The sequence below is a fragment of the Mus caroli genome, unplaced genomic scaffold (assembly GCF_978045245.1).
Source record: "Mus caroli unplaced genomic scaffold, Mus_caroli_1 scaffold_9, whole genome shotgun sequence".
Taxonomy (NCBI): Eukaryota; Metazoa; Chordata; class Mammalia; order Rodentia; family Muridae; genus Mus; species Mus caroli.
The window spans coordinates 108,683,532-108,697,168 of NW_028227264.1; the positions used below are offsets into that span (position 1 = coordinate 108,683,532).

At 38.7% G+C, this 13,637-nt stretch overlaps 1 long non-coding RNA gene across 1 annotated transcript in view; it reads right to left on the reverse strand.

Moving 5' to 3' along the window:
* Positions 1–2,168: 2,168 nt before the first annotated feature.
* Positions 2,169–13,637, reverse strand: part of LOC147002755 (uncharacterized) — a 49,659-nt gene continuing 38,190 nt past the window's right edge. Inside the window, exon 3 of the long non-coding RNA XR_015048558.1 lies at positions 2,169–2,242. This is a non-coding gene — a long non-coding RNA (uncharacterized LOC147002755). The remainder of the gene's footprint in view (positions 2,243–13,637) is intronic.

The window sequence follows — 13,637 nt, forward strand, 5'->3', positions numbered from 1 at the left end:
AGTAAGATCTTGGATTCAAGAGAAAAACCTACTACTGCTCCTTACTTAAACACACATAATTCTTAACTACATTTTTTAATACTTATCCCTATACCTACAAATGGGAGTGGCTTTTACTACTCATTGAAGAAGCTTATTGCAGTAGATTTCATTCAGAGACCATTTCAGAAAGCCCCAATTGATACATATAATCCCAACACCCAAGGTTCAGAGAACATTACAGAAGGAATAGAAACATTATAGGAGCTAGAGGACCAAGAAGGCTTTCATGAAATTATGCCTTGTAGCAGTGATCAGAAAGCTAGCTTCATGAAACCTCAACACTATCTCAACATAATCAAGATCTGACTAATCTCAGCCACCACTGAAAAACCAACATAGATAGGGAAATCTCAAAGGCATCACCCCGAGATATAGATCCACAAGCAATTAATAATAGCTGATATGAAGGTACCTTTTCCCCAGAGACTGAGCCCCTAATGGGCTTTCCAACAGCAAATAATCAGCTCTAAAAAATATACATATAGTATCAACACTCAACATGCTGCATTTTTTTTGCAGTTGATTCCATGCAAAGACCATTTCAGGAAGCCACAATTGATCAAAATGTCAATGGCAAACTGGGGTGCTAGCCCCAACTGATTTTTATTCACACACACACACCAACACAGAGAGAGAGAGAGAGAGAGAGACAGACAGACAGACAGACACACACACACACACACACACACAGACGCACACACACACCAGATATTAATTAACAATTATGTAACATAATTATAATTAACAATTATGTAATTAATATTAGAATTAAAAATAATACAGTAACAACAATTATCATCATTAAAGAAAGGAAGGCTATAAAATCAAGCAGTTGGGGAACACAAAATATTGCTAAAGTTTAAATCGCATATCAAATCCCACACATTTACAGTGGGAGGCTTCAACACCCCACTCTCACCAACTGACTGGACATATAGACAAAAACTAAACAGAGAAATAATGAAACTAACCAATGTTATGAATCAAATGGACTCAACAGATATCTACAGAACATTTCACCCAAATACAAAAGAATATATCTTCTCAGCATCCCATGGAAATTTTTCCAAAATTAATCAGGTACTCAGTCACAAAGCAAGCCTCAACAGATTGAAATAATACCCTGTATCAGACCTTATCAGACCACTACAGATTAAAGCTGAACTTCCAAAACAGCAGAAACACCAGAAAGCAAACACACTTATGGAAATTAAACAACTCTATTTAATGATCTCTGGTTTAGGGAAGAAATAAAGAAACTAAAGACTTTGTAGAATTCAATGATGATAAAAGCACAACATATTCAAATTTATGGGACACAATGCAAGTAGTGCTAAGAGAAATTTTCATACCACTAACTGCCTCCATAAAGAAATTAGAAAGTTTGCATACCAGCAACTTAAAAGTATATCTGAAAGCTCTAGAATAAAAGGAAGCAACCACACCCAAGAGAAGGCAGAAGGCAGGAAATAATCAGAATCTGGGTTTAAATCAAGCAATTAGAAACAAAGGAAACAATGCAAAGAATCAAAGAAACCAAGAGCTGGTTGTTTGAGAAAATCAAAAAGATAGACAAATCCTTAGCTAAACTAAATATATGTCAAAGAGACAGTAAATAACAGAATCAGGAATGAAAAGGGAGATATAACATTAGACAATAAGAAAATTCAAAGAATAAATAGGTCTTACTTCAAAAGCCTGAAAAATCTTAACAAAATTGATGATTTTCTAGAGAGGTACCACTTGCAAAAATTAAGTCAAGACCAGGTAAATTAACAGCCCTATAACCCCTAAGGAAATAGAAGCAGCCATTAAAAGTCTCCCAACAGCAACAACAACAACAAAAGCCCAGGGCCAGATGATTTTAGTGCTGAATTCTACTAGACTTTCAAACGAACTCTAATACTAAACCTCTCAAACTATTCTACAAACTAGAAACAGAGGGAACACTGCCAAACTCATGCTATGAAACCACAGTTTCCCTGATACCTAAACCACACAAAGACCCAACAACGAAAGAGAGTTTCAGACCAATTCCTCTTATGAATATTGATACAAAAATACCAAGAAAATACTCACAAACTTATTCCAGGAACACATGAAAAACGCCATCCACCATGATCTAGTAGGCTTCATCCCAGGGATGCAAGGATGGTTCAATATACAAAAATCCATCAATGTAATCCACCATAGAATTAAACTGAAAGATAAAATATCACATGATCATTTCATTAGATGCTGGGAAAGCCCTTGACAAAATCCAACACACCTTCATGTTCAAAGTCTTAAGATGAGGGATACAAGGTATACATATAAGTAAACATAAAAGCAATGTACAGAAAACAATAGCCACCGTCAAACTTTCTTGTTATAACTCTAACCAAGCAAGCGAAAGAAATGTATGACAAGAACTTTAAGTACCTGAAGACGGAAAGACCTTCATTGCTCATGGATTGGTAGTATTAACATAGTGAAAATGGCCATCTTACCAAAAGCAATCTCCAGATTCAATGCAATTCCCATCAGATTCCAACACAATACTTTACAGACCTTGAAAAAAAATCTCAACTTCATATGGGGAAAAAAACATGATATTTAAAACAATCCTGAACAATAAAAGAACTTCTGGGGGGTGGGGTATCAACATCCTCGACCTCAAGCTGTACTATCAATTTATAATCATAAGAAGTGCATAATATTGGTATAAGAACAGACAGGTTGATTAATGGAATCAAATCAAAGACCCTAAAATAGGTACACACATCCACAAAGGCACTTGATTTTTTACATAGAAGGCAAAGTCATACAATGGAATAAAGAAAGCATATTCAACAAACAAGGACAGTAAACAGAAATAGAAACATAAATATAAATAAAATATAATAAAATAGAACAGAAAGTGGGGAATAGCCTTTAACTCATTAGTATAGGAGACTTCTTGAACAGAACACCAATGCCTCAGCCTCTTAGATCAACAATTGATAACTGGGACCTCATGAAACTGAAAAGGTTCTGTAAGGCAAAGGACACTGTCAATAGGACAAAACAGCAGCCTACAGATTAGAAAAGAATTTTCACCAACCCTATGTCAGACAGAGGTCTAATGTACAAAATTTATACAACCACTTTGGAAATAGATTTGGCAGTTGCTCAAAATAGTTCTAGCTTAAGACCCAGTTATACTGATCCTGAGCATATACCCAAAAGATGCCATGGTATATCACAGGGATACTTGCTCAACTATGTTTATAGTAGCTTTATTCATCATAGCCAGAAATTGGAATCAACCTAGATATCCCTCAACTGATGAATGGATAAGGAAACTGGTAAATTTCACAGTGGAATACTATTCCACTATTAAAAGCAAAGACATGATGGATTTTGCAGACAAATGGATGGAATATCATCCTGAGTGAGGTAAACAAGAGCCAGAAAGACACATATGATATGTATTCACGTATAAGTGGACATTCGCTATAAAGTATAGGACAACCTTGCTACAATATACAGAACCAAAGAAACTGGCTAACAAGGAGGTCTCAAAGGAAGGATATACAAATCTTACTTAGAAGGTAAAGCTATCTAGAATTTGCTTTGTCCCAGGCTAACCTTGAACTCACAGATTGTCTTTCCTCAGTCACCTGGGGTTAAAGGCATGTACTATCTTGCCTGGGCCTAAGCTTTTCATAGGCAATATGCCCAAAGATCTCCTTTCTCTTTTTTTTAATTAGGTATTTTCTTCATTTACATTTCCAATGCTATCCCAAAAGTTCCCCATGCCCTCCCCCCAACTCCCCTACCCACCCACTCTCACTTCTTGGCCCTGGCGGTCCCCTGTACTGAGGCATATAAAGTTTGCAAGACCAATGGGCCTCTCTTTCCACTGATGACCGACTAGGCCATCTTCTGATACATATGCAGCTAGATGGTATACACCTTTAATCTGGGCCACCCCTTCTGCTGGAGGTCTATATAAGGACATTGGAAGAAGGAAAATCCACTCTTCAACTGCTTGCACTTTCTTGCCAGGACCTCTATTGGAACCTACTTCTAGAGAAGACCTTCTTAAACCATTATGCCTGTGGGACTGAGCAACTACTAGATTCTTGAATTTCCCATCCACAGCTGCCCATTGTTGGGTTAGTTGGACTACATACTGTAAGTCATCACAATAAATTCCCTTAATATAGAGAAAAAAAAAAAAGAAGGTAAAGCTAAATAGTCACCAAAGGGAACTGGGTAGGAGAGGAGGGAAACAGAGATGGTGATCAGATGTTGGGAGAGGCAAGGTGGGAGAGTTCTGGGAATGAAAATGGAAATCACCGGGGGGGGGGGTTGGAGGGGGAGGTATCTCTTATAACTAGCTTGAAGATTGGGACGGGAGAGGATATGGAGAGCCTATTAGTTACCTCCATCTAAGATTTCTACAGAGGGGATACAGGGACTGAAATGGCCTCCTGATGAAGCCAGGCAGGAATTTCAGAGTAGCAAAGCAGACATTAACCCACCCACAAAACCGGCAACCCTGAATTTGTCTTGCCTGTAAGATGTGCAGCGATAAAGGTGAATCAGAGCCCGAGGGAAGAGCCAACCAATCAGTGCCCCAACTTGAGATCCAGCTCATGTGAGAGAGTCAACCCCTGCACTGTTAATGATACTCTGCTATGCTTACAGACAGGAACCTAGAATAACTGTCTACTAAAAGTCTTCACCCAACAGCAGATGAAGGCAGATACAGAGACCCAGAGCCAAACATCAGTCAGAGCCAGGGAGTCTTGTGGGAAGAGTGGAGGACTGAAATGAACAAGCTGGAGGGGTCAAGGACACCACAAAGAGATCCACAAAGTCAACTAACCTGGAACCATGGGGGCTCACACAGCCTGGGCCACCAACCAGTAAGCATGCAGGAGCTGGACCTAGATACCTCAAACATTTGTGGCAAATATGCAGCGTAGTGTTCATGTGGGTCCCACATAAGTGAAGTGGAGGCTGTCACTATCTCTGTTTCCTGCGATTGCATCCCTTTCACCCCTACCAAGACTGCCTTGTTGTACCTGGATACAACAAGGATGGATAGAGCTGTTAGGCCTAGATGGCCCAGAGTGGGTGAGATGGGGCTCTGGGGAGTTTCCCCTTCATTAGGGAGAAGGGGTGGTGGTAACAGGGGGTAGGAATTTCTAAGAGTGGGACTAGGAAGAGAGGAGTGAGGGAGGCTGTGGTTGGGTGGTAAAGTGAATAAAAATTAAAATTATTAAAAAAAAGAATGGATTAGTATGAAAAAAAAGAGTATCTACACAGCAATTCTTTAGGCTTGTTAAAGAGTTTTACAACTTATAAATACTGCTATTCATAGATGCTATTTTATATTCAGAACCTAGCCGCATGGTACATGCAGGGTAGATTTTATTTTCATTTTGTGGAAAAGAAACCAAGATTCGTGCAATTAGAATAGGCTTAGTGATTGAAAAAGAAGCTTTATTATCGATACCATGAGATTCTGTGCATTTTGTAAGTACCCGAGAGAAGTATATATAGAGCTTCTAAAAGTCTTAGCAACGTCACTTCCTGTTATTATCTGGTTTTGGGAAAAAATATGAATACTTATAGGATAGCCTGGCATGTCACCTGCTCTAGAGGAATGACAACGGATAAGCACAGAACACTGAGGTGTTGGTATTTCCTCCATTATGCATTTACTACCTCAATATGTGAATCTATGAGTAGAGGGAAGGCAACCACGTGCTTTCCTTTGAAAGATGTGAGCTCCTTCTAAACCTTGACAAACAGCAGCGGAGCTCCCAAGACATTTTCCAAAGAACACTTAGTGACTGTAATGTACCACTGGAGTTCCACCGCCGTGTCCTCCGTTCCCCGTCCCCCTCCCTCACACTATGGAGATATAGCTCTAGAGTTCCACCTTGGTGTCCCCCTCCGTTACACTACAGAGATAGCTCGTTCTTCTGTCATCTGTTGTCTTTGACTCATCAGAATTGGTTCTCATGGCTCATTTGTTCCTTCGCATTTTGTTCTGGCAAAGTCTACTGATTCATTTCTTCAAATAAACTTCGTTTCATAAGTCCACCTGGTAGAATAAGTATCTAGATGATAAACTACTAGCAAAAAGTTCTTTATGTTTTCCATCCATCATATTTCTGTTATGATCTTTTTAAAGTCGGGTACTTAATGTCATGAAATTAGAATAAAATGTAAATATGGGTCTTTTCATTTTATGTAGATTCTATATGTCAAAAATTAAAAATTATAATGCAAAATTAAAAATTATTTAACAGTATAATTAAAATACTACTGTACCAATAATAACAATCATATCATTAATGAAAGTAAGGCCATAAAGCTGAGTAGTTGAGGAACACAGAGGTATTAGAGGCAGGAGAGGGAGAGAATATCAATATAGCACAAATATATGAAATTTTTAAAAATGACTCTTTTGCAAGACTTCTTTGACTGCTAAACTCTTAGGTTTTAACCTAATTTTATTCTTTATATATTATTTTGACTGAATGACCTACAAAGTTGCCTTTATATATTAATATTAAAATGCTTTCAATTACTGCATCTTTAACACATCTATTAACCTTACTGTATGGAAATTTTGAATTTGAAGTGGTTCTTTGAATTTTCTTGTTGGATCTCTGATCTTCTACTTAAATGCTGTGCTTAAGTTTAATGATGAATGGATAGCAGTACAGAAATTTGAACCAAAAGGGGTGGACCTCACTGTAGTAGATTAAGGGTACAATCCAGCAAGGTCCATCTATCAGGTCCTTCTTGTTTCCTTTGAGCTCTTTCCGTTACCACTGGTGTGAGGCAGAGCCCTTTCTGAGCATTGGTCTCATGGCTTATAATCAAAGCAGGTAACGAACTTTCTCTATGACCACCTTTTATAAATACACAAGGAAAACATGAGAACACTGTTTTCAGTATGGTTGGCTCTGAGCAAAGGAGCTCTGATTCCATGGTTCATTCTGGGGAAGAGGGATGAATGTTTCTGTTGCTCACCTTGGGGAAGAATGAAGGCAAGAAACCAGAAGGGCAGGAGGAAAGAAATCCTTGGGTCCTGGGGATCCTTGTGATGTCATTCCTTTTGAAGATGGTTTGATGTGTCCCCAAAGGACTTTCAAAATGTGGAGAGCTTTTATGTAGAATTTCAACAAGCAGTTTATGTCTACAGATATTTCTATGCATAACCATTTTTAAGGGGGGGATTATTGTAATCAGCCATAATCCATGAGCAAGGTGATCTTTGTAAACTTACCTGGCAGAATATTATACATTTTAAAAAGGTGTTTATTTCACCAATATATTTAGTTTAGAATATAATCTTGACAACTAATAAAATATGCTTTCCTTCAAATGCATAATTTATAGGCTTATGTTTTGAAGGTTCAATTAGGGCAGAAAGAGATGCTTTCTGGAGCCTTTCAAGTTAGTGAATTTTGTTTCCACTGAGTTACAAAATGAATTGCAGAGCAAGTGAAGTTACTCTTTGTATAAATCCTGTGAAACAAAAGTTATTAAAGTCAGATTTCAATTTCAGACAGGAATGTAGAAGGCAACAGACAAGCCATGGAGACACGAGCATACAATCGCTCAAAGACAAGTTTGTACATGACTCAAGCTAAAAACTAAGCTTTTGGCTTTGCTGGAGCACCTGGGGGAGTCATCTTGGTTCCCAGGTCCCTAAGAGACTAGTCTGCGCAGGTGAGAGTGTGGACTTCAGAAGCTAACAGCTTCTGGGCAGGCAGAAACCACACAGCTTCTGGGGCAGACACCATTTTGGGCTCCAGACATCTGGCACCTTTCCTGCCAGAGGAGAAGTGTCCACTCCACCTGGGAGGGCTTTGGCGGAGCACCTGGGGGAGCCATCTCTGGTCCAGGATCTCCAAGAGACTAGACTATGTAGAGTGCCAACTAGAGAAGCTACACAGCTTCTGGGACAGGCCCTGTTTCAGGCCTTCATCTTCTGCCAGGAGGCAGGTCTGAACTCCAGATATCTGTGCACATTCCCTGCAAGAGGAGAGCTTGCCTGCAGAGAGTACTCTGACCACTGAAACACAGGAGAGAGCTAGTCTCCCAGGTCTGTGGATAGAGGCTAACAGAATTACAGGAGGAACAATCTCTAACCAGAGACAACTATAACAACTAACTCCATAAATTACCAGATGGCTAAAGGCAAACATAAGAATCCTACTAACAGAAACCAAGACCACTCACCATCATCAGAACCCAGCACTCCCACCTCAGCCAGTCCTGGATATTCCAACACACATGAAAACCTGGATTTAAAAGCATATCTCATGATCATGGTAGAGGAAATAAAGAAGGACTTTAATAACTCATTTAAAGAAATACAGGAGAACACTTCTAAAGAGGTACAAGTCCTTAAAGAAACACAGGAAAGCACAACAAAACAGATAGAAGTCTATAAAGAAAAACAGAAAAACACAACAAAATAGGTGATGGAATTGAACAAAACCATACAAGAACTAAAAAGGGAAGTAAACACAATAATGAAAACCCAAAGTGAGGCAACACTGGAGATAGAAACACTAGAAAAGAAATCTGGAACCATGGATGCTACCATCAGCAACAGAATACAAGAGATGGAAGAGAGAATCTCAGGTGCAGAAGTTTCCATAGAGAACATGGGCACAACAATCAAAGGAAATGCAAAGTGCAAAAAGATCCTAACTCAAAACATCCAGAAAATCCAGGACACAATGAGAAGACCAAACCTACAGATAATAGGAGTAGATGAGAATGAAGATTTTCAACTTAAATGGCCAAAAATATCTTCAACAAAATTATAGAAGAAAACTTCCCAAACCTAAAGAAAGAGATGCCCATGAACATACAAGAAGCCTACAGAACTCCAAATAGTCTGGACCAAAAAAGAAATTCCTCCCAACACATGATAATCAGAACAACAAATGCACTAAATGAGGAGAGAATATTAAAAGCAGTAATGGAAAAAGGTCAAGTAACATATAAAGGCAGGCCTATTAGAATTACACCAGACTTTTCACCAGAGACTATGAAAGCCAGAAGATCCTGGACAGTTGTTATACAGGCACTAAGAGAACACAAATGCCAGCCCAGGCTACTATACACAGCCAAACTTTCAATTACCATAGATGGAGAAACCAAAGTATTCCATGACAAAACAAAATTCACACAATATCTTTCCACAAAGCCAGCCCTTCAAAGGATAATAACAGAAAAAAGCCAATATAAGGACAGAAACTAAGCCCTAGAAAAAGCTAGAAAGTAATCCTTCAACAAACCTAAGAGAAGACAGGCACAAGAACAGAGTGCCAACTCTAACAACAAAAATAATAAAAAGCAACGATTACTTTTCCTTAATATCTCTTAATATCAATGGTCTCAATTCCCCAATAAAACGACATAGACTAACAGACTGGCTACACAAACAGGACCCAACATTTTGCTGCTTACAGGAAATCCATCTCAGGGAAAACGAAAAAAACTACCTCAGAGTGAAAGGCTGGAAAACAATTTTCCAAGCAAATGGTCTGAAGAAACAAGGCCAAGTAGCCACTCTAATATTGAATAAAATCGACTTCCAACTCAAAGTTATCAAAAAAGACAAGGAGGGGCACTTCATACTCATCAAAGGTAAAACTTTCCAAGAGGAACTCTCAATTCTGAATATCTATGCTCCAAATGCAAGGGCAGCCATATTCATTAAAGGAACTTTAGTAAAGCTCAAAGCACACACTGCACCTCACACAATAGTGGGAGATTTCAACACACCACTTTCATCAATGGACAGATCGTGGAAACAGAAACTAAACAAGGACACAGTGAAGCTAACAGAAGTTTTGAAACAAATGGATTTAACAGATATCTACAGAACATTTTATCCTAAAACAAAAGGATATACCTTCTTCTCAGCACCTCATGGTACCATCTCCAAAATTGACCATATAATTGGTCACAAAACAGGCCTCATCACATACAAAAATATTGAAATTGTTCTATGCATCCTATCAGATCACCATGGACTAAGTCTGATCTTCAATAACAAAATAAATAATAGAAAGCCAACCTTCACGTGGAAACTGAACAACACTCTTCTCAATGATACCTTGGTCAAGGAAGGAATAAAGAAAGAAATTAAGGACTTTTTAGAGTTTAATGAAAATGAAGCTACAACATACCCAAACTTATGGGACACAATGAAAGCATTTCTAAGAGGAAAACTCATAGCTATGAGTGCCTCCAAAAAGAAAGTAGAGAGAGCACACACTAGCAGCTTGACAACACACCTAAAAGCTGTAGAACAAAAGGAAGCAAATTCACCTAAGAGGAGTAGATGGCAGGAAATAAACTCAGTGGTGAAATCAATCAAGTAGAAACAAGAAGAACTATTCAAAGAATCAACCAAACGAGGAGCTGGTTCTTTGAGAAAATCAACAAGATAGATATACCCTTAGCCAGACTCACTAGAGGGCACAGGGACAGCATCCTAATTAACAAAATCAGAAATGAAAAGGGAGACATAAAAACAGATCCAGAAGAAATCCAAACACCACCAAACTCTTCTACAAAAGGCTATACTCAACAAAACTGGAGAACCTGGATGAAATGGACAAATTTCTAGACAGATACCAGGTACCAAAGTTAAACCAGGATCAAGTTGACAATCTAAACAGTCCCATATCCCCTAAAGAAATAGAAGCAGTCGTTAATGGTCTCCCAACCAAAAAAAGCCCAGGACCAGATAGGTTTAGTGTAGGGTTCTATCAGACCTTCAAAGAAGATCTAATTCCAGTTATTCACAAACTATATTCCACAAAATAGAAGCAGAAGCTACTCTACCCAATTCATACTATGAAGCCACAATTACAATGATACTTAAACCACAGGAAGACCCAACAAGGATAAAGATCTTCAGACCAATTTCCCTTATGAATATTGATGCAAAAATCCTCAATAAAATTCTTGCTAACAGAATCCAAGAACACAACAAAACAGTCATCCATCCTGACCAAGTAGGTTTCATTCAAGGAAGCAGGGATGGTTTAATATGTGGAAATCCATCAACGTAATCCACTATATAAACAAACTCAAAGACAAAAACCACATTATCATCTCGTTAGATGCTGAGAAAACATTTGACAAAATCCAACACTCATTCGTCATAAAAGTCTTGGAAAGATCAGGAATTCAAGGCCCATACCTAAACATGATAAAAGCAATCTACAGCAAATGTTGAGAACCTGGAAGCAATCCCACTAAAATCGGGGACTAGACAAGGCTGCCCAATTTCTCCCTACCTATTCAACAAAGTATTTGAAGTCCTATCCAGAGCAATTTGACAACAAAAGGAGATCAAGGGGATACAAATTGGAAAGGAAGAAGTCAAAATGTCACTTTTTGCAGATGATATGATAGTATATACAAGTGACCCTAAAAATTCCACCAGAGAACTCCTAAACTTGATAAACAGCTTCAGTGAATTTGCTGGATATAAAATTAACTCAAACAAGTCAATGGCCTTTCTCTACACAAAGGATAAACAGGCTGAGAAAGAATTAGGGAAACAACACTCTTCACAATAGTCACATATAATATAAAATGCCTTGGCGTGACTCTAACTAAGGAAGTAAAATAGCTGTATGATAAAAACTTCAAGTCTCTGAAGAAAGAAATTAAAGAAGATCTTAGAAAATGGAAAGATCTCCCATGCTCATGGATTGGCAGGATCAATATAGTAAAAATGGCTATCTTGCCAAAAGCAATACAGATTCAATGCAATCCCCATCAAAATTCCAACTCAATTCTTCAACAAATTAGAAAGGGCAATCTCCAAATTCATCTGGAATAACAAAAAACCTAGGATAGCAAAAACTCTTCTCAAGGATAAAAGAACCTCTGGTGGTATCACCATGCCTGACTTAAAGCTGAACCACAGAGCAATTGTGATAAAAACTTCATGGTACCTGTATAGCGATAGATAAGTAGACCAATGGAATAGAATTGAAAACCCAGAAATGAACCCACACAACTATGGTCACTTGATCCTCGACAAGTGTGCTAAAACCATCCAGTGGAAAAAAGACAGCATTTTCAACAAATGGTGCTGGCACAACTGGTGGTTATCATGTAGAAGAATGCGTAGTGATCCATTCCTATCTCCTTGTACTAAGGTCAAATCTAAGTGGATCATGGAACTTCACATAAAACCAGAGACACTGAAACTTATAGTGGAGAAAGTGGGGAAAAGCCTTGAAGATATGGGCACAGTGGGAAAATTCCTGAATAAAACAGCAATTCCTTGTGCTGTAAGATCGAGAATTGACAAATGGGACCTCATAAAATTACAAAGCTTCTGTAAGGCAAAAGACACCTTCAATAAGACAGAAAGGCCACCAACAGATTGGGAAAGGACCTTTACCAATCCTAAATCAGAAAGGGGACTAATATCCAACATGTATAAAGAACTCAAGAAGGTGGACTCCAGAAAATCAAATAACCCCATTAAAAAATGGAGCTCAGAGCTAAACAAAGAATTCTCACCTGAGGAATACCGTATGGCAGAGAAGCACCTGAAAAAATGGTCAACATCCTTAATCATCAGGGAAATGCAAATCAAAACAACCCTAAGATTCCACCTCACACCAGTCAGAATGGCTAAGATCAAAAATTCAGGTGACAGCAGATGCTGGCAAGGATGTGGAGAAAGAGGAACACTCCTCCATTGTTGGTGGGTTTGCAAGCTTGTACAACCACTCTGGAAATCAGTCTGGCAGTTCCTCAGAAAATTGTATATAGTACTACTGGAGGATCCTGAAATACCTCTCCTTGGCATATATCCAGAAAAATTTCCAACTGGTAAGAAGGACACATGCTCCACTATGTTCATAGCAGTTTTACTTATAATAGCCAGAAGCTGCAAAGAACCCAGATGCCCCTCAGCAGAGGAATGGATACAGAAAATGTGGTACATTTACACAATGGAGTAATACTCAGCTATTAATTAAACAATGAATTTATGAAATTCCTAGGCAAATGGATGGACCTGGAGCGCATCATCCAGAGTGAGGTAACCCAATCACAAAAGAACTCACATGATATGTACTCACTGATAAGTGGATATTAGCTCAGAAACTTAGAATACTCAAGATACAAGATACAATTTGCAAAACACATGAAACTCAAGAAGAACAAAGACCAAAGTGTGGACCCTTTGCCCCTTCTTAGAATTGGGAACAAAACACCCATGGAAGGAGTTACAGAGACAAAGTTTGTAGCTGAGATGAAATGATGTACCATCTAGAGACTGCCGTTCCCGGAGAACCATCCCATAATCAGCCTCCAAACGCTGACACCATTGCATACACTAGCAAGCGTTTGCTGAAAGGACCCTGATATAGCTGTCTCTTGTGAGGCTATGCTGGGGCCTGGCAAATACAGAAGTGGATGCTCACAGTCACCTATTGGTTGGAACATAGGGCCCCCAATGCAGGAACTAGAGAATGTACCCAAGGAGCTAAAAGGGTCTGCAACCCTATAGGTGGAAGAACAATATGAACTAACCAGTATCCCCG